We start from the raw sequence: 27329 nt of genomic DNA on the forward strand, positions 1-27329 counted from the left end.
TAGAACAAGGTTAAGAGCCTGGGTCGCCACACTGTCCTACTTCAATCTGACACTCAACACATGGTATCAGAATTTATTCTAATCGCTAGTGATTGAACACCAAGCCAGGCCAGGTATTTTCTTCACCATCTCCTACTAGCAACACAATCACTATATAAAGTAGGCATTATTATTCCCATTTTGTAGATGAGCAAACTACAGCTCAGAGAAGTTAGTCACACAGAAAATAAATGTCAGATCAAGGACCCAAATCTTGGTATTAAGAATACACACAATGGTGGGAAAGATGCAGTTAATCTTCCTAAAGACCAGTTATACCACAGATATCTTTTATCTTTTACCTCTTGCCCTATGTACTCAGAATTGTTGACTCTTGACAGATTATGTTAATTGGGGATAAGGGAGGTGGCAATGAGGGGAAGGATGGATAGTGGAGACTCAAATAATACAATGACAGATAATTCCAAAGAAGCAATTTCTGCTTTGTATTAATGGGGTAAAGTAGGTTTTGAGTACCCCCCAATCTGTCCCATTCAATAAGTCCCCTTTATTTATCTCTTACATCTCAAGGTTCTAGAACCACCATTGCTCACAGACCTTGGTTTCTTGAGCTGTTGTTATCTATCCAGCTTAGATTCTGCTCTCTTGGCCATGTTCTCAGGCTCAGGACCCTGTCTCACTGCCACAGCCAAAATCCCTAGAACTGCCCTCCAGTTAATCTAACCTACAGGTCCCTCTCCTGTTTGGCTGTTCTTCTGCTCTGGCCTGCTGCTCCAAAGGGACAAAAGGATCTTCTTTAGTTTTAATGAAAACTGGGGAAGGAAGCAGGGGAACCTGGGACCTCATAGAGCCCAGAGCCCTCTGCATGTGATTCCCTTCCCCCAAGCAAGCTGGAGGTTATTGCTTTGCTATGACAGCAATCCTCAAGCAAGCCAGCTGTTTCTGGAACCAAAGTAATAAAATATGGCCAAAATCCTTGGGTGGAGAGTGAATAGGAACAGCTGTTTCTTACATGAGCTGCTCTGGCAGCCTCCCCCACAGATACCCACTCCTGCATAGAATTCTCTAGGAGCCATCTGATGATAACACTGGCAGACAATGAGTCTCCTGCCCTTTCTAAGCTATCAGGTCCTCTTTGGTCAAACATTCATCCCCATTCCTTGAAGGACAATGATGCACTGCTACTGCTCCTAGACATTCTCAGACTCTATCCCAGGTCCCTATCACTGTAATTACTAACATTAACAGTCTTGTACATTTGTACACTATCCAATGGTTTTATATAGCACTTATCTGAAATGTGCTTTACACAGTAGGCTGGGTAGAAACTATTATTCCTTGTTTATAGATGAGGAAACTAAAGGCCACAAGTAAGTCCCCAGCAAGCCAGGCATTGCTCAGAGCCCCTCTCATCTCAGTGTTACCTATGGCATCTGCACTGTAAGCCTTATTTAATGGAATCAAATCTCTGCTTAGAATTTCAGTTGTAACAGGCAAAAGAGGTGTTCAGAAAGGTCCCCCAAAAGCCACTGTGAAGCCTCTGAAGTCCATGAGGTGGGCAGCAGTCTCTTCTAGCTCTGTATCAGGCAACCTTCCTCAGAAGCCTGGGAGGCCCTGGCTTGCCATGTGTCACCTGACTTCCTGCTACACCACCCCATATGTCTTACTCCAAGCTCAGCCTGCCTCACTGCCTGCCCAGTGCTGGTTTGGGGCAGGCAGGATCCAGGCTGCTGAGCGCTATGGGTCTAGCCCTAGCACCCTCTCTACTGATAACACATATACATTGTAGGCCACTTGTCTTCCCTATTGTTTCTGAATCAGGCCCCCTCTGAAGTTTGATACTTCTCCAGAGGCTACTGTATCAGAAGGAGGAAACTGATAGTCCACTGGTATAGTCAAGTCTGAAGAATTGTTTGGTTTGGGGTGTATCCTGCCCCAAAAATCGATAAACAAATCCTTAAGCAACTAGAAAAGAGCAAACTAGACCCAAAGCAGCAGAAATTAGAAAATAACAAAAACAATAAATAAATAAAACAGAAAATAATAAAAAATCAATGGAAAAGAAAAACAATGAAACCAAAAGTTGGTTCTTTGAAAACACAAGCAAAATGAACAAACCTGTATCTAGACTGACCAAGAAAAAAGAAAGACACAAATTACCAACAAATTAGACAACTTGGGTGAAATGGAAACATTCCTAAAAATACACAAATTATCAAAAGTGACTCAAAAAGAAAGAGAAAATCTAAGTAGATTTAACAAGTAAGACATTTGAATTAGTAATTTTAAACTCTTCCAACAAAGACAAGCCCAGGCCCATGTGGCTTCACTGATGAATTCTATCAAACAATTAAAGAAGAAATAATACCAATCCTTTACAAACTCTTTCAGAAATCAGAGAAGGGAACACATCAATTCATTCCATGAAGCCACCCTAATGCCAAAAGCAGATAAAGACCTAAGAAAACTACAGAACAATATTCCCCAGCAAATCAAATCTAACTTCATATAAAAAGGATTATACACTACAACCATGTGGGATTTATTCTAGGAATGTGAAGTTGATTTAATATCTGAAAATCAATTAATGTAATGTCAATGTAGAATAAAGAACAAAGACCATAAAATCAACAAAATCCAACAGCCATCCATAATGAAACCTCTCAATAAACTAGGAATAAAAGGGAACTTCCTCAGCCTGAAAGATGGAATACTTTCCTCCTAAAATTGGGAACAAGGTAAGGAAGGCTGTCTGCTCTTACCAATTCTATTCAACACTGTACTAGAGATCCCAGCTGGTGCAATTAGGCAAGGGAATTTTTTTTTTTCAATGGATGTCAGATTATGTCATTCCTCTATTCAAAACTCTCCAATGCCTTCCTGTTTCACTCAGAATAAAGCTCTCCATGATCTGGTCCCTGTCTACCCTTGTGACTTCTCCATATTCCAGTCTCCCCCTTCGTTTACTTCATCTGTAGCCACACTGGCCTCCTTTCGTTCCTCAGACACAATAAGCACGCTCTATGCCTAGAAAGTTATTCCCCCAAAGAAACACATAGCTCACAACTCCAGTTCTTGCATATTTCTGCACAAATTTTATTTTCTGAGAGGCCTTCTTTAATAATCCAGTGTCTCCCTATTCCCTTACCCTGCTTTATTTTTCTTCAGATTTATTTGTTTATCTGCTTTCCTCTACTACAATGTAAACTACAGAGAGAAAACTATTTTATTCACTGCTACACCTCAAACACTTGAAACTGTGCCTGGTATATGACAGACACTCCAGTACTCACTGAATGAATGAATAAATGTATATCTTCAAAAAGAAAAACGTGTATAGGAGAATGAACAAAAAGGAGGAGTGGGGGACTACTAGCTCAAGAGGCCGAGAAGGACTAGGGTTTTAAAGAGCCAATGTAGGACATAATAGAAAAAACTTGGTTTTCTGAAGCCAGATTCTTCTGGGTTCTAAGCTTAGCTCTTCTGATCACTGCCTACACGTCCCTCTCTAACTCTCAAGTAATTTATAAAATAAGAATATCACCACCTACCTGCCAACTTGCTATGAAAATGAAATATATTTATGTAGAGCATTCAGTATAGTGCCTGATAATATATAGTAGATACTATAAATAATTAACATTTTCTGATAACTCTGGCCTTCAAGAGGAACCCAAAACCACCACAGAAATTACCCAGCCCCACCCTCATCTTACTGAGGGACATAGATGTTTGTGGAGGTGTTGCTCCTAAATTAAGTGGCCTCCAGACTGTTTTTTTTTTTCTTTTTTTTTTTTTTTGAGATGGAGTCTCGCTCTGTCGCCCAGGCTGGAGTAGAGTGGCGCGATCTCGGCTCACTGCAAGCTCCGCCTCCTGGGTTCACGCCATTCTCCTGCCTCAGCCTCCCGAGTAGCTGGGACTACAGACACCCGCCACCACGCCTGGCTATTTTTTTCTATTTTTTGGTAGAGACGGGGTTTCACCGTGTTAGCCAGGATGGTCTCAATCTCCTGACCTTGTGATCCGCCCGACTCGGCCTCCCAAAGTGCTGGGATTACAGGCATGAGCCACCGTGCCCGGCCCAGACTGTTGTTTTAACTTATTCTTCTTTCACCCCTCCCCTTTCAGTCAGCTTTCAGCTCTCACCCCTAGATGGTATTAATATAGCAGCTCTTCTCCCTTTTTTGATATTCTTCTTTTAATCTTATGGGGTTTTAGAAACCAAATGCTAAACTTGTTACAACAACACGTAAAAATAAGAATAAATTAGCACTGTGCAAATACTTAAGGATGACAATGCTTTATTTCCCTCTTGTTTTTCAGTTGGACTCTGGAAAAATGAGGCTGTTAGACAAATAAGCTATTATATGGGTAGCTTATCATATATAAATGTATATATTATACACTTATTTACGTGGAATCATTCATATTTTAAAAGTTAATAGTGGAGCTTTTTCACAGGGCAGTTGTTACAGGAAGCATATAAGATCTGAGCTTGGCACCCAGGCCAGGGAAAGGCCAGAAGCTGTAGAACTTTAGATGAACAAGGCAAAAAGAAGTGGCAGCAAGAGCCTGGATATTCAGAGTAGGAGGGAAGGTAGGGGTCAAAACCCTCTGTGCACTCTCAGGCAGACAGAAGAACAGAATGTCCATTGTTAAAACACAGTACGAAGAGAATGGTCCCCATCGTTGGTGAAGAGGGAGAACAAGATGGTAGAAAAACTGGAATGACCATGGCCTCCATAAAATATGAGGCTACAGCACAAGAGCCTTTTTCACTAACAGTAAGCAGGCGCAAGCAGGGAACCTAGGGCCAAAAGAGGAATAGCCTTCTTCAAGAGATGACAGCAGGGAACAAGGCAACATCTCAGTGGAGTGCTGACTCCTGTTGGGATGGGCTCTTGGGAACTGCTGTAGTATCCTATGCCAGGGTTCATGAGTGCACTTAAACCCGCACTCTGCAGCCCACACACTGCAAATCGTGGCTGCCTGTGCTACCTGGTTTTGTCATCTGTGCCCTGGAATCCTTTTCCTTATGGAAAGACTAAGCTATGGGTAGGGCCCACAAAAGAAAGGAGAGGAGAAGAAGGGCATAGGAGAAGATTTACAGTGAAAATTTCCAAAGGAAAACCCTCCTGTTTACTTTTGGGGAATGGGGCGGCAAACAGGTCAGGGACTGAGATGCTACAGATACTGTTATATTTTGGATGCTGGACTCCTCCAAACCTCTTGCTTAAATCTGATCCCCAATGTTTAAGGCGGGACCTAATGGGAGGTTTGGATCGTTGGGGGCAGATCCCTCACAAGTAGATTAATCCCCTCCCTGGAAGGGGGGTAGGGGAAGTGAGTGAATTCTCACTCTCTTTGTTCCTGTAAGAGATGGTTGTTAAGAAGAGCCTGGCATCTCCCCTCTCCCTTTCTTACCATCTGATTTCTACCCACAGCAGTTCCCTTTCCACCACAGTAGAAGCAGCCTAAGGCCCTCACTGGGTGCAGACACCCAATCTTGAACTTTTCCAGACATCCGAATTGTGAGACAAATAAACCTTTTTTCTTCATAAATTACTCAGCCTCAGGTACTCCTTTATAACAACATAAAACGAGCTAAGACAGACACTTAAAATGCTTTCTTCTCATTTTCTTGTTTCGTTCATGCTGCTTTACAATTCACAAAGCTTTCCAACTTGCATTTCTCATTTGATTCTCTGTAACATACCTGCATTGGTAGGTGTACACACGAGACGTGAGGGGACAGGGAGGCACTCCAACTTTACAAATAGGGAAATGAAGACTGCCCAAGGGCACATGTTGAGAGAGAAGATAAAAACCTAGGTTTCTCGGCCGGGCGCGGTGGCTCACGCCTGTAATCCCAGCACTTTGGGAGGCCAAGGCGGGCGGATCACGAGGTCAGGAGATCGAGACCATCCTGGCTAACACGGTGAAAGCCCATCTCTACTAAAAATACAAAAAATTAGCCGGGCAAGGTGGCAGGTGCCTGTAGTCCCAGCTACTCGGGAGGCTGAGGCAGCAGAATGGCGTGAACCCCGGGAGGCGGAGCCTGCAATGAGCCGAGATCGCGCCACTGCACTCCAGCCTGGGTGAAAGACCGAGACTCCGTCTCAAAAATAAATAAATAAATAAATAAATTAAAAAAAAAAAAACAAAAAAAAAACACCTAGGTTTCTCAACTTCAAGCCAGCACTCAGGTCCTTACCCTGTACCAGCCCAAGTGTTTATGAAATCCCACGTGTTACAGATGTATTCTTCTTCTTGTGGTCACTTTTAGCCTGGGCCTCTGCCTGCTTGAAGATTCTTCCTATCTTTCAGTCTAGTAGCCCCCCTCACTAGAAATACCACTGCTCAGAGGGACCCCTAACTCCTACCTGCCCTGTTCAACCCCTCAACTGAATCTCCTTTCTGAATCCCTAAGTAAGTATGCCTTCTTGAACTTTGTAAGAAAAATCAGTTAGACAGGGAGATTAACAGCCCAAGGAAAGTCAGGTCTGGAAGAACAATGGTATTTATGGTCAGACTGACCTGAGTTCTAACATCAGCTTTATGGATTCCCAGGTGTGAACCCTGGGCAAATTATTTCAGTTCCTGAGCCTCAATTTCCTCATCTATAAAATGAGGTTTTGGAGCAGGCTGTGGTGGTACACCCCTGTAATCCCAGCTACTCGGGAGGCTGAGGCAGGAGGATCACTTGAATCACATGAGCCTAGGAGTTTGAGACCAGCCTGGGCAACACAGTGAGACCTGTCTCCCAAAAACAAAAATAAACCCCCCCACACACACAAAAAAAAGGATTTTGTCTAGATTGAAATCAGTAACTTAGTAAGTTCTTAATGCGTTGATTTTCCTTCCTTCTCACCATCTGTCAGCTTCCCCTGACATCCACTTCATAAAACCCTAATCACTCCACTCTCACCATTATTCATACGACATTTTGCAGAATTGAAAAACTACAGGATTTTCTGGAGCTGACCTATGAGCTTGGCAGATCACAGTGAAAACTAAAGCTAAGAAAGTCTCTAAGGGGCCAGGCGCAGTGGCTCACGCTTGCAATCCCAACACTTTGGAAGGCTGAGGCAGGCAGAGCACCTGAGGTCGGGAGTTCGAGACCAGTCTGACCAACATGGAGAAACCCCGTCTCTACTAAAAAATACAAAATTAGCCAGGCATGGTGGTGCATGCCTGTAATCCTAGCTACTCGGGAGGCTGAGGCAGGAGAATTGCTTGAACCCGGGAGGCGGAGGTTGCGTTGAGCCAAGATCGCGCCATTGCACTGCAGCCTGGGCAACAAGAGCAAAACTCCATCTCAAAAAAAAAAAAAAAAAAAAAGTCTCTAAGGGCTGTGAGGTCATGTTAAAGAGCTTGTGAGAGGACAGGTATAGCCGCCAGGTCCCAGGATAGCCCCCCACCTGCCACATCCCAGCAGAAAGCAGCTAGCAGAAGCAAGAAGGAAGCAGACCTGCTCTGCCTTATTCATAGCAAATGATCCCAAACATTCTTGTGGCAATTCTAGGAGAGCAGTCTCAATCCTCCCAGTTCAGAAGGTTACCTATGCAACATCCAATCTCTTAGACAAGGAGTGGAAAGATAATCACTTGTAAGTTATCTGTACTAAAGGTAAAAACAATCCCCAAACTAGTTACCCTCCATGTTGGCCCAAGCTTGCCCAGAGCTTTCCCAGGCACCCTCACTCACCAGTAACAATGCTGAGCTTAGCCAGCTGTTTCCTCCTTTGGGTTACAGGGTCAGCACCACCTGCCTCTGGGAATAGGGCTCACCTATAATAGAGAGAGAAGTCCATTAGGGGTGCTGCTCAGAACAGGCAGCAGGCATTCAAAATTCCTGCCCTCACACATTTTGCATCCTAGCAAAAGACAGGTCAATTATTTACAGTATATAATTTCAAGTAGTGCTAAGTGCCATAAAGAAAAATAAAGCAGGCCTGGCGCGGTGGCTCATGCCTGTAATTGGGAGGCCGACGGGGGCGGATCACCTGAAGTCAGGAGTTCAAGATCAGCCTGGCCAACATAGTGAAACCCTGTCTCTACTAAAAATACAGAAAAAAAAAAAAAAAAATTAGCCAGGCGTGGTGGTGGGCGCCTGTAATCCCAGCTACTTGGGAGGCTGAAGCAGGAGAATTGCTTGAACCTGGGAGGCGGAGGTTCCAGTGAGCCGAGATTGTGCCACTGCACTACAGCCTGGGTGACAAGAGTGAGACTCCATCTCAAAAAAAAGGGGGAGGAAGGGGAGGGGGAGGGAAGGGAAGCAAAGCAAGGTAAGGGAATAACGAATGACAAAAGGTAAGGGTGAAGTCTATTTTAGATAAAATGGTCAGGGAGGGGCCTCTACAAAGAGTGACATCCAGAGAGATTTGAATGAAGTCAGGGGGTAAGACATGCAAAGATCTGAGGGAAGAGTGTTCCAGGGAGAGAACAGCAAGTACACAGGCCCTGAGGCCTTGGTATGTTTAAGGAACAAGAAGACTAATAATACAGCTAGAGTGGAGTCATAAGGAGAATGAGGTACATACTAGAGACACAAGAAGGAATTTGTTCTGTATTTTACATATGAGAAAACTAAGGCTCAGAGACTAGGTTACTTGCCCAAGATCAAAATAAGTCAAGTGTTTGTAAAACCGGGAGTCAAACTCAGGTCTTCCAGACAACTCTAACTCTGTCTCAATTGTGGCCCAGGCTCCTCCAGGCTTAGATCACCTGGATTCTAGCTGAGACAAACTTTCAAGGACTCTGAGATTTATTTCAGGTTTCTGTGCTCAGCTCCCTCCTCTGCTGGGTGAGGAAGAGAAATCCCTATATATTCATTCCCAGGAATGTGGAATGGAATAGAGCAGACTCTAGAATAAGAATAGCAGCACATACCAGGCACTGATGTAAACCTTTTATTTGTATTAACTCGTTTAATCTTTACAAAAATCTTGTAAGGTTGGTATGTTATTTTACTAATGGGGAAATTGAGGCACAGAGAAATTAAGTACATTTGCCCATTGCACAGCTAACAAGATGGTGGAGCTGGGATATGAACCCAGAAGTTCAACTCCAGGGCTTGCCCTCTTAACCTCACATTATATATAACAATTCTCAAAAACAGAAGGCAGGAAACATGTTCTCTTGTTCTAGTTTACGTGGCTCAGAGTCCCCCACCCATCTACACCCAAGCCTGACATCCTCTCCATATACTTGCAGTCCAGGCTTTTTACTGAATACAAGTTGAATGACTCCTGAGTCCTTCAGCCAGGTGGTTCCAGAGGCTTCTCTCATCTCTAGCTACTGTAATCTCAAAGCTATAACAACAATGGCCATTTAATAGGCATTTACTGAACAGCTGGAAACAGACTGGGTACTGGCCTAAACACTATTTTATTTCAGAGGGAGTGAAAGTTGCTCCAGGTCATGAGTGGAGGGATTGAGGGTGCGGTGGGCCTCCAGATCTGGAACAAAGCAGCAAGCACAAGGAACCGAAGGATCTCTGTAGCTCTGGATCAAGACAAAGGCAGAGGCACCAGGGAGTGGAGACTGGACACCTCCAATCAACAAGTCAACAAACTCAATTCATCTTCTATTTCTCAGCCTCCATGATTCAGAGAATGGCATAACCATTCTCCGAGGTACCTAGATTCCAAATATTCATGCTCTCAACCCCTCTTTCTCTCTCTTCCCCATTCCCGCAACTGCCAAATCCTTGTGGGTTTTTTTTTCTCCCCCTCTAAGAGCTCTACATCCAAATCATCTCCCTCCCTCCCTCCCTCCTTTCTTCCTTTCTTTCTTTCTTTCTGTTTTGCAAGAGTCTCGCTCTGTCGCCCAGGCTGGAGCATCCTGGCGGGATCTTGGCTCACTCCAACTTCTGGCCCCCTGGGTTCAAGCGATTCTCCTGCCTCAGTCTCCTGAGTAGCTGGGATTACAGGCGCCGGCCACCACGCTCAGCTAATTTTGTATTTTTAGTAAAGACGGAGTTTCTTCATGTTAGTCAGGCTGGTCTCAAGCTCCTGACCTCGGGTGATCCACCTGCCTTGGCCTCTCAAAGTATTCTTTATTCCCTACTATGTCAACTTCCTCTTGGTTCCGGATCACATTATCTCTTGCTTGCACTGCTGGCGTATTTCTTGAAACTTACTGACATTACAAAGGCAGACTTACAGAGCCTCTTCCCTGGTCTCTGTTTCACTAGTCTCCCCTACCCCTCCTACTCCAATCCATTAGACCCACACAGCCAGACTAATGGTCCTAATGCCACTTCCCTGCTCAAAAAAAGTCATGGCTCCCAGTCATCTCAGCCTTGCTCTTAGGTATGCCAGTATCTGGTCATCATCCGCCTTACTTCTACCGTGGGCTTTCCAGCTCCCATATTTTTTGTCCACACTGTTGTCTCACTGGAATTGCCCTTCTTCATTTATACACATTCAAACCCTTCTTAATTTTCAAGGCCTAGTGAATCTATGACATAATCCTGAACCCTTTTCTCACCACTCTCTCTGCTATGTTTTTTTTTTTTTTTTTGAGACGGAGTCTCGCTCTGTCGCCCAGGCTGGAGTGCAGTGACACGATCTAGGCTCATTGCAAGCTCCGCCTCCAGGGTTCACACCATTCTCCTGCCTCAGCCTCCTGAGTAGCTGGGACTACAGGTGCCCACCACCACGTCCAGCTAATTTTTTGTATTTTTAGTAGAGACGGGCTTTCATCATGTTAGCCAGGATGGTCTCGATCTCCTGACCTCGTGATCCACCCGCCTTGGCCTCCCAAATCTGCCATGTTATTGAAACATCTCTGGCTTGTGGGTATATTCATTTCTGCGCTCACCATCAGCTAAGGCCTCAAGAATACAATACCCCTGTTCCCCTTCTTCCTTGTAGAAATTCCTACTTCTTCTGAAGAATGGAGATCTAGTCAGTTATAAGATTTCTTTTTTTTTTTTTTTTTAAGATAGGGTCTTGCTCTGTTGCCCAGGCTAGAGTGCAGTAGTGCAATCTCAGCTCACTGCAACCTCCGCCTCCTGGTTTCAAGCGATTCTCCTGTCTCAGCCACTCAAGTAGCTAGGATTACAGGCACGTGCCACCACGTCTGGCTAATTTTTGTGTTTTTAGTGGAGAGGGAGTTTCACTATGTTGGCCAGGCTAGTCTCAAACTCCTGACCTCAAGTTATCCGCTCGCCTCGGCCTCCCAAAGTGCTGGGATTACAGGCATGAGCCACCACGCCCAGCCAGTTATAAGCATTCTGTTTCTATTCCTCCTCCTTAGTCTGGATCCACCTCTCAATAAGAGACCTGAGTTCTAATCTGCATCTCAGATTCCCCATCTGCAAAATGGGAATTCCTATACTGCCAACACAAGGATCTTATGATCACATGTTTTTATCAATGTGATTAACAGGTGAGGAAAAGGGCAGAGTTAGGATGGGAGAGTCCCAGCCAGGTCTCTCTTTTTTTTTTTTTTTTTTTTTTTTGAGACGGAGTCTGGCTCTGTCGCCCAGGCTGGAGTGCAGTGGTGCAATCTCAGCTCACTGCAAGCTCCGCCTCCTGGGTTCACGCCATTCTCCTACCTCAGCCTCCCGAGTAGCTGGGACTATAGGCGAGTAGCTGGGACTATAGGCGCCTGCCACTTCACCCGGCTAATTTTTTTTTTTTGTATTTTTAGTAGAGACGGGGTTTCACCGTGTTAGCCAGGATGGTCTCGATCTCCTGACCTCGTGATCCGCTCGCCTCGGCCTCCCAAAGTGCTGGGATTACAGGCGTGAGCCACAGCGCCCGGCCCAGCCAGGTCTTTTATAGTTCTTCTTGTAAGCTGAAAAACAAGAGTACATACATGAACCTTCTATCTAATTAGTCAAAAAATATTTCCTGATACTAGCTGTACTGGTTGGCTTTGCTGTGTACACAGCTCTGAATAAGGGGTTATGGAGGATGCACAGATGATTGAGAACAGTCCTTATCCTTAGGCACCTGGCATTCAGGATGGGACCATGATGTCCCACAAAAAATTACTAAGAATATTAGGCAGGATCTAACAGTTCAAAGAATGTTATGTATTGTGGAAGTGAAGAAACAAATTAGTCTGACCTGGGGTTGTGTCTCAGAAGCTTCACAGAAGAAGTAAAGATTTAAGCCAGGCCTTGATGCAGGGTGACAGAAAGACATGGGCTGCTACTATGCCTCAGGCACAAGGCTGGGTGTTAAACTGTTAATCCTTATGATACCCTGTGAAGTAGGTGATGACATGCCCATTTTACAACCAAGGTAACTGGACAGGTGAGGCTAAGTGTGCCATTCAAGGTCAAACAGCTAGTAAGCAACAAGGCTAGCATTTGAACCCAGGTCTGCTTTACTTTCTCCAGAGCCTATGTACTCTCATGATCTGCCTTACTTATTACACAGCAACATGAAAGAAGATCAGAAAAACTAAAGTTCTTTCTAACCTCAAAATTCAATGATTCAATGGGGAATGTGGAGGGAGTGGGGGTTGTGTGCTCACTGCTGCTATGTCTTCTCCATAAGATTGTGACCTTATGGCAGGATTAGGGTCTTATGAACTGTCATACGGGTCTTGGGTCATGTAAGATTAGGGTCTTAAGAACTACCTGCCAGGCTCTGTGTCAGCCTAAGTATCTGTGAGTAAATAAAGGAATAAACAAAACCTGCCCAGCAACTCTTATTCTGAGGACTAGAAGTAAAGTCCAAAATCTCAAGCTCCATATTCAGAGTCTCAGCCCCAGTATCTGTATCAACCAAGTATCTACTAATCTGTAGGCTTAAGGTGTCCTTTTCCCATTCTTGTTTTCACAAGTCAAGGGAGATGTGAGGAGTGCAAAGGCAGGGAGCAGAGAAAAGAGGATGGGAAAGGGGTGAAGGGAGAACAGGTAAGGAAGGAGACACCTGAGCAGGTTTAAAATGTCTGAGGTTTAGAGGCCAAGGCAGGCGGATCACGAGATCAGGAGACAGAGACCATCCTGGCTAACGTGGTGAAACCCCGTCTCTACTAAAAATACAAAAAAAAAAAAAAAATTAGCCGGGCATGGCTGGTGGGCGCCTGTAGTCCCAGCTACTCAGGAGGCTGAGGCAGGAGAATGGTGTGAACCCGGGAGGCGGAGCTTGCAGTGAGCCAAGAACACACCACTGCACTCCAGCACGGGCAACAGAGCAAGACTCTGCCTCAATAAATAAATAAATAAATAAATAAATAAATAAATAAATAGTCTGAGGTCTAGACTTTGGAAAAGATCTTTTTCCTCCGGTACCAGAACCAAGGACTTTTATTTAAAAGTGAAGCAGCAGGAATTCCTCTTTGTAAATGTTAAATGAAGGGAGTTTGCTTGTCCAAACTCCAAACTAAATCTGCCAATAGCAGGTAAAGTGAAACACTTATCGACAAGTTGCTCAGGGTTCCAACCCTCAGTCCTCACCATTGCCCTGCCCCAGCCCAACCTCTGCCTGGTTTAAGCTGAAGCTTGCAGAGGTCAGAAGACAAGCAGGTTCTTCCTCTTGTCACAGCTTCCTCCTCTACCAGCATTACTCCAGGCTAACAAGTCTTGGGAGTAAACCGTTCCTTGTGGCTAAGGGGTTACTGACATCCTCTGGACCTTTCCCCAATAGCTCCCCATCATGAAAGCTTTGTTGAAAAACCTTCCTTATCCCACCACCGCCCCAAAAACAAAACAAAACAAAACCAAAAAAACCAGGAATCTACTGCTGGAGGCTAGGGAAAGGAGCCAGGAAGTGAATGAAGAGTGAAAATTACGGGATGCCTGGGTCTGGACATCAAAGGGTGGGGAATCAAGCAAAAGGTCTGGGACAAGAGACAGGGAGCATTCCCTGGGGACAGAAGACAATTTTTGACAGAGGAAATAATCTCCTACATTTGTAAAACAATTTTTTTTTTTTTTAAATAGCATGTCCCTACAGAACTCTTGCTGTTTAGAATAAGCAAGCTCCAGGGCCTGCAGGAAGACTGGCTGAAAGGTGTTGGGCCAGGTGAGGTGGCTCCCACCTGTTATCCCAGCACTTTGGGAAGCTGAGGTGGGCCGATCACCTGAGGTCAGGAGTTTGACACCAGCCTAGCTAACACGGCGAAACTCCGTCTCTACTAAAAATACAAAAATTAGCTGGGTGTGGTGTGGTGGCGCATGCCTGTAGTCCCAGCTACTCCAGAGGCTGACGCAGAAAAGCTTGAACCCGGGCGGCGGAGGATGCAGTGAGCTGTGTTCGCACTACTGCACTCCAGCCTTGGCAACAGAGTGAGACTGTCCTAAAAAAAAAAAAAAAAGAGAGAGAGAGATGTGTTGCCGAAGGGTTATCTTCCTCAGGAGAGAGGAAGAGAAAGGGAAGCTGGGTTCTCTAGGCCTCTGGGGTGGCAACCAAGGCACGAGTGAGCAGCCATGGGAGATAATCTCAGCCTAATGGCTCCAGGCTCCCTCAGGCAGGGCTCCCCTGAAGGCAGCCTCCAACGCATTTCTGCTACAGTCAGCACTCCAGGTCTCACAACTGACCACACACAGGGAGTAAAAGACTGGCACAGGGCAAATAGCCCTTGTCCCACAAGCCGACTTGCCAATCTATTTGACAGTTGGGTTCCAGCTCCCCCTAACCTCTCAGCCTCAAAACTGCCTCAACCCTTCTGTAAGGCTTGCTTATCCCAGCCTTTACTAAACCCCGTGGTCTTACAGTTCTCCCAGACTCCTCCCCTCACAAGGATACCTGACCTTGACTCTTGTGACTGGCTCTACTGTATGGCTGCCTATGCCCAAGCATAATAAAACTACTGGCTGTGTTGCTGTGGGGGTAAAAAAAAAATGACCCCACAACATAATAAAAAATGCAGCCAGGACACAAAATGGCTCAGTAAAACCCTCCCATACTCCCAAACAAAGACAGGTGTCAGGATGCCCAGTGTATCAAAAAGTAGGCCCTAGAGGACAGCTGGTTTCTTAATGACAGGTGACATTAGGGGTCTTGAGCCGAACCCATGTTCATGTATGAGAACATAATGCATGCCATAAATAGATGAAATTCAATCTAGGCAGTCTCCAAGCTGCCTGGAGGAATGTCCACAGAATACAACAGATGTGCAAGACAATCATTCTTGCCTCTGCATTTTCTGGGCAGCTAACAGCATTTCTCCTTTCTCAGCTGAAGCTATCTCTAGTTTTCCCCTCCTCCTTCCCTAGAAGATCCAACCCTGGAGGAATTATCAAGGGAGGCACAAGTAATTACTGTTTTCTTTTCTCCATGCTAATGAGACAGTTGGATGGTTCCCCTTCCCCCTCTTGAGCTGGAAGTGAGAATCTAAAGCTTTACAATCAGTAACCAACACACCAAAGCTCCGACCAGACACTGCTCTTGCAACTGAGACTGTGTAGAAAATGGCTTTCATGCCCCTGATGAGACCAGAGCTGGAAGCGCTCAACCATTTTACGAAAAGGGAGGTAAGACCAGAGCAGGGAGGGGAATCTGTCCAAAGTCACAGAGGGAAGTCAGTGGCAGGGCCAGAACCAGTCTCCTTATTCCCAATCAGGCCACCTCTCACCTCACTCAGACTTAATACAGTATAGAATAACTTCAGAGGGGACCTCAGTGTGGAGGCTGGAACTGCAGATTTCAAGCTTACATATCATTTTTTGAATAGGTATTCAAAAACCAATGACAGGCTGGGTGTGGTGGCTCACACCTGTAATCCCAGCACTTTGGGAGGCCAAGGCAGGCGGATCACCTGAGATTATCAGGAGTTCGAGACCAGCCTGGCCAATGTGGTCAAACGCCATCTCTACTAAAAATACAAAAAAAAAAAAAAATTAGCCAGGCATTGTGGCGTGCACCTGTAGTCCCAGCTACTCAGGAGGCTGAGGCAGGAGTGAGACTTCATAACAACAACAACAACAACAACAACAACAAAAAGCAATGACGCTGCTCTACCTGCAGACATAGATTCAGTCCAAGAACTCCAGTTCCAGAGTGGAGGGCTAGGATCTGAGAGATGATGCCAATCTCACCCAAAAATTAAAATCGTAAGTGGATGGTCAGGCCAAACAGAATCTGTGAAAAATTCAGTAAGGATTCAGCTCAGTTATGTAAAGACTGTAGGTACACGGATGGGGTCTAGAGTTTTCTGTAAAAATGAACTTCGGTTCGGATCTGGTGGATTAAGGGGCTCTTGAGTATAGAACATTGGACATTGGGACCTCAGTCTATAGTCCAATCCCCTTAGTTCACAGATGAAGAAATTGAACCTAGCATTATCAGGGGCTTTTACTGAAGAGTGTCCAAGCTAAAGCAGGAGGACTGAAGGATGCTCTAGCTCAGAGCTAGCTAGCCATGGTCAGAGAAAAAGGAAGACATGGCCTCTGGGGAAAGGAACCAGCATTTGCAAATGCTGTGCTGAGAGGAAAATGGTTCATATTTTTAAGCTGAAATAATTTGTAGACTCTAACAAGGCTTATTTGTAACCCGAAGACTGCCTCCCTATCAGCTTCTAAAGTCCCTCGCCTCTCTCACTTCAGGTGGGATTCAGCAATTCAAATCCAGTTCTCAGACTAATTCTGACTCCAGGCAGGAAACAAAACAGTCATATAACTCCCATCCCATCCCCTAACCATAAGGCCTGGATACCAACTCTTCCTCCCTGTTATTATTATAGCCACAATGCCTGGCTAATTTTTTTTTTTTTTTTTTGTATTTTTAGTAGAGACAGCGTTTGACCATGTTGGCCAGGCTGGTCTCGAACTCCTGACAATGTCAGGTGATCTGCCTGCCTTGGCCTCCCAAAGTGCTGAGATTACAGGCGTGAGCCACCACACCCAGTCTGTCATTGGTTTTTGAATACCTATTCAAAAACTGATTGTAAGCTTGAAATCTGCAGTTCCAGCCTCCACATTGAGGTCCCCTCTGAAGTTATTCTATACTGTATTAAGTCTGAGTGAGGTGAGAGGTGGCCTGATTGGGAATAAGGAGACTAGTTCTGGCCCTATTATACCATAGACTGACTGTGGGGCTCTTGTGATACTCTAGCATATGATCAGTGCTGACCATGAGGCTTCACTTTCTAGAGTGCACAAAACTAGGTGCTTTATTCTATAAATGGGGTTAGTTCCACATGAGAGCCCCTGCCTTAGTCACCCGTCTAAGACTTCAGACCCCCACCCCCTCAAACTGAAGCCCAACTCAAAGTCCAAGGACAGGCCTCCCCACCAATGGCCATTGTCCAGAGACTGCTTGCCAACCTGGATGTCCACTAGGGTTTGCTGCTCTCTCCACCCCTCTGTAAGGAAGGCAGCATATAGTAGAAACAACTAGCAGATAGACCTAGGTTTAAGCCATGGCTCTGCCACCAAAACTGGGTATCCTTAGTGCTTTGACCACTGTTCACTTGCCTGTCTCTTCTACCACTCTTCCCTATTTGGGAGCACGAAATATTTAGTTGTTTTCCTGTATCCGCAGTGAGTCAGTCATTGTCTACCAAATGATACTCTCTAAAACTTAATTCCTCACATTTGTAAAATGGTGATTAAATCACCTACCTCAGAATACTGAAGATAAATGAGGGCAAAAAAGTATGTAAACAGCCTAGGCTAGTGCCTGGCCCTTCTTCCTCTACTGTATCTTGGATTCCCGGGGCCAAAAGTTTGTCTGTACTGAACTACACCGCCCATCCTGGAGACATCATGCCTTGCTGACAGGGTCTGTTCCACTCTAGCAGTAAGACTGACTGCCAGTTCCTGGAACCCTACCAATAAAAACAGACAGGACTACTCTCCTCACAGGTGAAGGTAGTGAATTTCAAGCAAATGATCTTTGAGCATATACTAATATTCTAGATTGAAAAGAGAGGGGAACTTTGGGGGAAAAAATGCTATGCTATGAAGCTGGAGCCTTAGAGAAGAAATCCCAAGTCCAAAAAGTGGCTGAAAATAATCTGTACTGGAGCCTACAGAAGGGCCAGAGACATGAAATGAATTGCCTCAGGTCACATAGGAAGCTGAAGGCAGCAATGAGCTTAAAACTCACCACTGTGGTCTCCCTAAATGGTACTTTTTCCGTCCTTCAGGGCAGATGCACAGTGCTGAAGGAAAAAGGAAGTGAGCCATAGGAGGCTCAGTAGAGTGGCAGGGAGAGGCATATAGGGACGTCAAGTGGCACTTACACAGTTTCTGTTTGGTAAAGGTGACTGAGGGACAAAGCCAGCCTTTAGTTTCATAGGGGCCTTCTGGCAGTTGAGGGGCAGAAACAAGTTCAAACTGGCCAGAACAAGTGTCAACAGTCATGGAGGAGAAAGGTATAGGGTGTCTCAAAGTATCATAAGCCCCTCCACCCACAACATCAGCTGTTTTGAGTGATCAAAACCTTCTGCCTACCCATCCCCAACTTCTCAACTCAGACTATATTCCAGATTTTCTATGGTATCTGTCTTTTCCACTAGAGGGCCTTCAAACTTAAAAAACTAGGGGTGAGGTATAAGGTATAGAGAAGAGAATAAGAGCTTTGTCCGGGCTGTGCGTGGTGACTCCCATCTATAATCCCAGCACTTTGGGAGGCCGAGACAGGAGATCACTTGAGCCCAGGAGTTCGAGACCAGCATGGGCAGCCAAGTGAGACATTGTCTTTATTTAAAAATAAATAAATAAATAAATAAATAAAAAGAAAGAAAGAAAGAAAGAAAGAAAGAAAGAAAGAAAGAAAAAAGAAAAGAAAGAGAAGGCTGAGTGTCGTGGTTCATGTCTGTAATCCCAGCACTTTGGGAGGCCAAGGTGGAAGGATCACTCTGGGAGGCCAGGAGTTGTGGACCAGCCTCAACGTGAGAGCAAGACCCATCTCTATTTAAAAAAAAAATTTTTTAATAATAAAAAAATTTTAAAAAGCACATTTTTTAAAAAGAGTTCCGTCTCCTGAGGAAGATTTGACTGATGAGTCTTATCTTTATTCTACTCACCATATTCTACTCATTATATTCACCCGAACTTCTGAGTTAAGTGACTGGCCCAAGGTCACACAGCTAATAAAGGCAAATCAGGACTTGCCTGTGTATCAAGTATCCTTTTATGGCCATGACTGCTATGGTATGAATGTGTCTCCTAAAGCTCATGTGTTGGAAACTTAATCCCCAAAGCAACAATGTTGAGACAGGGGACTCTGAGAGGCAAAATTAGTGTATGAGGGCTCTGCCTTCATGAATGGATTAATGTCATTACTGCAGGAAAGTGTCTGCTATCTTGAGAGTGGGTTTATTATAAAAGTGAGTTGAGCCCTCCTGCTCTCTCTCACCATGTGATGCCTTCTGCCACGTTTTTATGCAGCAACGTGGCCCTCACCAGATGTGGCCCCTTGATCTTGGACTTCCCAGCCTCCAGACGCATGAGCCAAACCAACTTCTATTGTTTGTAAATTACTCAGTCTATGGTATTCTGTTACAGCAGCACAAAATGGACTAAGACGGTGACTTTTGGCCTGGCACAGTGGCTCATGCCTGTAATCCCAGCACTTTGGGAGGTCCAGGCAGGTAGATCACTTGAGGTCAGGAGTTCAAGACCAGCCTGGCCAACATGGCAAAACTCCATCTCTACTAACAACACAAAAATTAGCCAGGCGTGGTGGTACACGCCTGTAACCCCAGCTACTTGGGAAGCTGAGGCACGAGAATCACTTGAACCTGGGAGGCAGAGGTTGCAGTGACCCGAGATCGCACCCCTGCACTCCAGCCTGGGTGACAGAGTGAGACTGTCTCAAAAAAAAAAAAAAAAGAAAAAAAAAACAACTAATTAAAAAAAAAGACAGTGACTTTCAGCAAATTTGATTTTTATAGTTTTGAGCAGTAGGTAGGACAGGTGTTCTCTGCTAAATCATGTCCCTTCTTCAAACACCTGCAATCCATTTCAGGCCTAGTTCTGACATTTATCTTCTCTTACAGAACTTGCATAACTACCTCCTTTCTTACAGGTCAGCAAACTTTTTCTGTATAGGATCACACAGCAATTAGGCTTTGTGGGCTACCATAGTCTGTGCGGTATTCAACTCTGCCATTGCAGTGCAAAAGCAATCATGGATGAACAAATGAGTGTGGCTGTGTTCCAGTAAAACTTTACAAAAGAGGCAGTGGGCTAGATTTGGCCCACTAGTTTGCTGACATGTTCTAACTAATCTGTCTCCAATCACCTGTCACCTAATCCATTATTCCTATCACAGTCCTGCAACCTCAGTGGATCCCCTTTGCCTACAGGATGGTTTAAACTCTACCCTTATTCATCCTCTACCACATCCTTTTCCTGCACACTGCACTCTAATCACACTGAGTTGTAATCTGGCAGCTTCTACCATTCCTCATGCTGTTCCCTAACATCCTCAATGACTTTCTCCATCCCTTTGCCAATATTATCTACTCAGAGACAAGTCCAAATGCCAACACCTGGGAGAAGTCTTTGCCGATGATTCCTCCCCTCACCCCCATGGGAGTTAATCCTTCCTCACATTCCCTGACTAGCCTCCTTCCCAGGTAATCTGTCCAGCACATCCTCCACTTACATGTGTTACAGTGAACCTTCACATGCCTATCTAATTTACTGGGAGTTCTTGGAAAACAGGAACTGTGTCTCATATGTCTATACACTATTTTCAGAACCTGGTACACAGTGGGCACTCAAGCTTCCTATCTACCGAATAAAGCTTGCTCTGTGTTACATAATTTTTATGTAGATGGTTGTCCCTCACCCACCACTACCTTCCCACTCCCCCAGAATTCTAAGTTTCTCAAGGGCAGGGACTGTGTCTTACTCAACTCTGTGTCTCTTGCAGTACCTAACAGAGCACCCAGTGTCTGCCTACTGAACAGGCTTCTAAGGCTGAGTAGATTACTAGAACATGGGGATCTTTGGATCTAGCAGAAACATGAGACGACCCACAGCATCAAAGAATCCTTCAGTCTGCTTTATGGGCTTGCCCCTACCTCCCATCCCATCATGTTTTTGGGTCTGGCCAGGTAACCACTTAAAGCAGGGGCCAAGACCAGGCATCGCACTAGGTTGCTCTCACCTGTGCTGCGTTAAAGGAACTGGAGCTATGTGAAGAGCAGAAGGATCCTTTTTTTTTTTTTTTTTTTTTTGAGACAGTCTCGCTGTGTCACCCAGGCTGGAGTGCAAGAGGCATGATCTCGACTCACTGCAACCTCCACCTCTTGGGTTCAAGCGATTCTCCTGCCTTAGGCCCCCAAGTAGCCGGGATTACAGGTGCCCGCCACCATGCTGGGCTAATTTTTAAAATATTTTTAGTAGAGACAGGGTTTCACCAACTCGGCCAGGCTGCTCTTGAACTCCTGACCTCAAGTGATGCACCCGCCTCGGCCTCCCGAAGTGGTGGGATTACAGGGATGAGCCACTGCACCCGGCCGAGGGATCCTATTTTCAGACCTCCTTGTCCCTGGGCTCAAACTGTATCCTAAGTACTAGCCCTAAACTGACCCCCAATCTGTATTTAGCCCTAGACCAGAAGACAGCCTTCTAACAAGTACAGATCCCTGGTTCCCCAAGGCAGGTGATTTCACTGAGGGAAAGGCTGCAATTCAACCTCAACTGAAGAAAAAACTCAAAGGTATGTAGTAAGAATCATTAGGAGCTCCACCTCCTGATGCAAAGGAACTTCTATTGAGATTAGGGGTCCTGGTCAAGCCTGTAGTCCACAGATACAGCTATCCTACCTTGGGGAATTTGTGGAGTCGAAGACTAAATTGCTAATGGAAAAAACAAAACAAACACCAAAAGAAATTTTCTTCTAAACCCAGAACAGAACAACATTCCATCTGGGTAAGTGAGCTTGTCACAGGCAAGGGGTACTTAGCATATCTTCCATTCCAGGATTACGGCTGTCAAGTTTTAATTAGGGTAATTAGAGTTAAAAATGTAATTTCATTTCAGGGGTATTTTGAACAGATTCCATTAATTTCTTTCTTTAAAAGAACAGAGAAAGGAGGGGCAGGCTGTGTGAAGCAGAGGATTTTGCCATGAGAGAACCAAAGTTATTTGCCTGGGCCAGACAAACTTTCAAACCACTGCCAAGAACCACAACACCTCTGCAGGTCTGGCACAGAGGACAGAGGACTGCTGCTCTTCAGGCTTCCTCCCTTCTCCCCCACGGAAGTCTAGAAATAAGTTTCAGTCGGCACTTGCTAATAAATCGATCTCCTTCTCCCTACCTGCTGCACCTGCATTACTGCCACCCAATGGCCACTACTACAGCCTTAAATCTGGCAAAGGATAAGGGCTCAGAGCAGTCCATCTGTTTTGCTACACGTTAGGTACTGCTCTAATGCCCACCCCTTTATCAGTAATTCCTGGACACATCTTTATGCTTTTGTTTGTGCTGGTTCCCTGGTCTGGAGTGCCCTTCCTGGCTTAACTCTTACTCCTCATTCTTCCTTCAAAACACAGATCATAATTACATCCCCTAGGAGAACCCTCATTCATGCCTTTGGAATCTCAGAATCCCTTTTACATTCTTCTATTAAGGAACATACATTATACTGTGGTTTGTGTCTTTGTCTGACTCTGATGCTAGATTGTGAGGTCACCTAAGAATCCCTAGCACTAGCACAAGCCCTGACACACAGGAGACACTCAACAAGTATCTGTTGAATGACCAACTATAGGAGGAATTTGGTCTGACCACACTGGCTGAGCATGTTAAGCCTGCAGGTTCTCCAATGCATCCAGTTACGAATCCCTTCCCCCTCCTTGCACAAGGCCAGTTCAGAAACCTGACTCTGCACTCCGTAGAGGAGAAAACCTTCCCATTGATCCCAAATGATGATTGATCTCTCCCATTAGAGCCTGCTCACTCCTTAGGGACCTTGGAAAGGAGAAGAGAAAGCAAAAGCAAGCAGAGCATCCCTCCCCCACCCCCTGTACCTGCCTTACCACAGGTTTTAAAGAATTTCCTCCAGTCTTTGAACAGCTCCAGGGAGACAGCCTAAGCTCCAGTTCAGTCTGTAGAAGGGTAAGTAAGGGAGGGCCCTGGTAGAAAACAGTTCATCAGATTGGAATCGGTGTTGCAAATGCTCAGAAATGTATTAATAGCATAGCACAATAGAGATTATGCTATATGACAATGGGCAGCCAAGTCACTTCACTTTGACTTTTCTGAGCTTCAGCTTCCTTTCCTTCCTATGCCAGTAGGTTGCAAGGAGAAATAAACACAATGAGGCTCAGTATTTAACACTTAGTAGGTATTCAATAAGTGATTTTTTCCATCTGAAGAGGGGGCCTATACTATGTACCTAGCATCACATTAGGTAAGAGTTTATAAAGGTGAGGAAAACACATCAAATAGGGATACAAGTTAACCATTTCCCCGTCTGTTCAGGGTAGCCCTGCCTGCTGGTCCCCAGGGGAGGTGGGCTACAACAGTAGAACTGTTGTATTAACAAGTGTAACCAGATCCATTTCACGGTAATCATTCTCCCTACCTAGGAGCACTGCTCCGGCCTCCTCCCAGGCTCCCCAGGCCTGGCTGCAGGCCCATATTGATCCATTTCTAATTAGGAGCTGTGTCAGTGCTTCTGGCAGAAGGTCAGGGCCTGGGCTGCCTCGCTGGCCTCTGGCCAAATGCCCTAAAATGCCCCGGCTCAGGCAGACCCAGAGAACGGACACTATGAGGTAGAAAAAGATCCCAGACTAAACTCATCATAAAGCAGCATGAAATTTTAGAACTGAAAGGGTCCTTTATGAGTACAGGTTTTTAATATTTCAGTGGAGAAAGCTGACGTCCAGAAAAGAAACTTGTCCAAGGTGGTATCAGAAGATAATGCATATCTTTTTACTTCTAGTTCTTTCTCTAGATAAGTGTTTCCCAACCTGGCTACACAACAGAAGGACTCAGGGAATTCATTAAAAACATCAGTTTCTATGCCTGACCCCAGAGATTCTGATTTGGAACACATGCAGTAGCTTTGGCTCTCTTGTGCTAAGTATGGGGATCACCTTCCAATAGTAGTGAACTCAGGTTCAAACTCACCTTGGGTCATAAATAGTAACATTCAGAGGTAGCCCACTATTGTCTGATCCAGTCCTCCCCTACCCCCATCATTATACTAGGGGCCTGAATCCAAAGGATCTATGATAAATGGTTCCAACTTCCTAACAGTCTGCTAGCTTGGCTGTCAGCAAAGAACATTTCCTTTCAAAACTAGTCTGAAACTAAAATGTCTGTTATGAAGATACAGGAACCTAAGGGGTGGTGGTGATAGCACCTGGGTATAAAGAAATGTGGAGGATGCTGTGGTACTTGGTGTGTGGCATCTGGCATGCGCAGAGATGTCTGAGTATATGTGGGCATGTGTGGAGGGGAGGATTTGTGCGTGTATGTAAGGGAGTGAACAGTTTTAGTTCACACATAATTCTGGGTATCTGGGTAGAAGACAGTGGGACAGGGGTGTAAGAGGGTAAATGTGTGCACATACGGAAGGAGGAGGAATAGATGGCTTGAAAGTGTAAGGGAGATACTTTGAATGTGTGTAGAAGAGAGGGCATATACGCGCCATCATGACTCAATTGTGTGTGTGTGTGCACATGTTGCAAAGCATTGAGCCTGTAGGGATGGGGAAAAGTGTGTGTCTGTCTCTGTGTGGCCTATACACCTGTATGCATGAGAAAACAGATCCATGAACATTCCTGACTCATCTAGCCCTGGCTTTGCCTGAAGGCTCCTACCACTCAAGGGCAAACCTATCTGCAGAAATTTCTCATTAAAACTGACATTTTGACAACTAAGAAAAATAAAATGATAATGACACCCCCAGCATTGTGGGAGGTTAAAAAAAAAAAAGTCTATGCCAATAAAACACAAGAGACAGATGAGAAGCAATTATGCCTCAATTACTTCTCAGCTTCACAAGGGGAGGTGTTATTTGGAGTTAAACATTGTATGGCTGATTCACATCTCCACCCAAAGACTTGGATTTCTTGGGTTACCTAGGAAGAGTGCAAAAAAGTAGGCAGAGAAAGGTAAATAAAGTTTTTTTGCTTTTTTGTTTTTTTTTTAAAAGGACTGGAGAAATGGGGAGATTAAAAAAAGGGGGAAATATTGAGAAGAAACAAAAAATAAAAGGCAAAAAGGACAAAAGAGGTAGGAAGAAGGGAAGGAAAGAATAGAAAGAAAAGTAAATATCCTTTAGGCTGGCCCACAGAGATGTAGCACACATTTGGCAGAAATTCTGAATAAGGGGGACAGGTGGATTAGTAGGTAGGGCCTGACTTCTGTACTTCCTCATTACTTTTACTCCTACCATTCCTTCCATCTAGAATGTTCTTCCCACCATCTCTGCCAACTGAACTTCTGAATCTTTAAGGACAAGCTCAAATGCTACCAGCTTCTAGAAGCTTCCAAGATTTCTTCCAGTTAGTTCTCTCTCAAGAATTCCAGTAAATTTCCAGAGCACTTTGTCACATTTCCTTTTCTGACTTTGAAAAAAATCTGATTTTATTTTCTGAATCATAAAGAAGTATTTCATGTTAAATTTAGACTGTTTAGCTTTCCACTGATATCTCAAGATACTTTCCAGATATTAACAGTACTCAGAACTGTGTAAAAGTTAACAACCAATACCATGTTTTAAAGAAAAAAGTTTAAATGTAAGACTAATGTCTTGGGGACACTACTAAATGTATTTCTAAGAAACCCTTCTCAAAGGTCAAAGTACTGGCAATTCTAATTTAAAAATTTTTAATTTTTAATTATTGGCAACTTAAGTAACAATAGTTTCAAGAGCTAAGAATCAGATTGCTTTTTAAAACAGAATTTTTTTTCCCTGAGGGATTCATACTTGACAACAACTCCAGTTAAACATAATACTCCACCCAAATCCCAAATTTAAATGTATTATTTCACCTTGGAATAGTAAAATTATAAAATGGAATTTCTAAATTATAATACATATACATAATACACCATTTTAACTGTCACGTTTACCAGCAGAATTATGAAATCAAAAACAAACTCTACATTCAAGAGACAAATGATAAATGCTCTTTCATTGTTTTAAGAGTCCATTCCATTCTTTGTTGTTTTCTACTCCCATATTTTAAAATTATGACCAAAGGACCAAAGGCCAAGTCAATCCCATTTCCCTGAACCCAACTGCCAGTAGGTACTGGCCCTACATACGCATCCTTTAACAAGCCCCGTTCTCAAAAGCCTGGGGGTATTTATGTAAGAACTTATTCCAAAGTGACTCTAAGATCCACGTTCCCAAGATCTAGTACGGGCTATTCATATGTTCTGAGGCATGTCCAGCATGCACGCAAACTTATCTGTTCAAATTGAGGTAAAACAGACAAAAAACACTTAATATTAACAGAAGCTATATAATTAAAACTAACCTTTTGCTGCTTATTTAAGCTAATTATGTATTCTTGCAAAACAGAGACCCTCAAGTCAACATTTTTTTATTTTAGTCACCCCCAAATTAAGCCTCTTCTTTAAAGCGCATTGTCATATTTCATCTGTAGCACTTAACACCAAACTATACTATAAGTATCAATGCAAACACATTTCCATCATTCATTTTGCAAGTACTATTTGTGCCAAGCCTATTTCAGAGACACAAGGGAAATAGAGATAAGTAGCACACTATCCCCTGGCCTATACTGTCTTGATCTAATGAATGAGAGAGGATTTGGGTGTGACACAGCACTAGAGTACAACTACAGCAGTCCTAGAAGTCAAAGGGCCTGCTATAAATCCTGTATTTTATTTGATCAAAATTAATTCTGCTTCTGTAGTGATCAGGGAAAGCTTCCCTGAGGAAGTGGCATTGGAATTGATATGAAAGATAAATAGGAGCCTGTCAGGTAAAGGGGATAAGATAAGGGGATTTCTACTTAAGGGAAATACAGATGTTGCTCAATTTACAACAGGGTTACGTCCCAATAAGCCCATTGTAAGCTGAAAATATTGTAAGTCAAAATGCCCCCCCCCTTTTTTTTTTTTTTTTGAGACAAGGTCTCATTCTGATGCCTAGGCTGGAGTATAGTGACACAATCAAGGCTTACTACAGCCTCAACCTGCCAGGCTCAAGCGATCTTCCCACCCCAGCCTCCCAAGTAGCTGCTGAGACTACAGGAATGCCCCATTATGCGAGCTAGTTTTTTTTTTTTTTTTTTAAAGAGATGAAGTCTATGTTGCCCAGGCTGGGAAAATGCATTTAATACACCTAACTTACCAAACACCCTAGTTTAGTTTAGCCTACCCTGAATATGCACAGAACATTAACACTGGCCTTCAGGTGAGCAAAATCAACTAACACAAAGCCTATTTTATAATACAGTGTTGAATATCTCAC

At 44.3% G+C, this 27329-nt stretch overlaps 1 protein-coding gene across 4 annotated transcripts in view; it reads right to left on the minus strand.

Annotated features, from left to right (window-relative positions):
- Positions 1 to 27329, minus strand: part of RALY (RALY heterogeneous nuclear ribonucleoprotein) — an 88604-nt gene that overhangs the window by 41770 nt on the left and 19505 nt on the right. For all 4 annotated transcript variants that reach the window (XM_030826714.1, XM_030826713.1, XM_030826712.1 and 1 more), the window contains exon 2: positions 7708 to 7790. The gene's annotated coding sequence lies outside the window, so the exon portion shown is untranslated. The remainder of the gene's footprint in view (positions 1 to 7707; positions 7791 to 27329) is intronic.

The sequence above is a fragment of the Nomascus leucogenys genome, chromosome 13 (assembly GCF_006542625.1).
Source record: "Nomascus leucogenys isolate Asia chromosome 13, Asia_NLE_v1, whole genome shotgun sequence".
NCBI lineage: Eukaryota > Metazoa > Chordata > Mammalia > Primates > Hylobatidae > Nomascus > Nomascus leucogenys.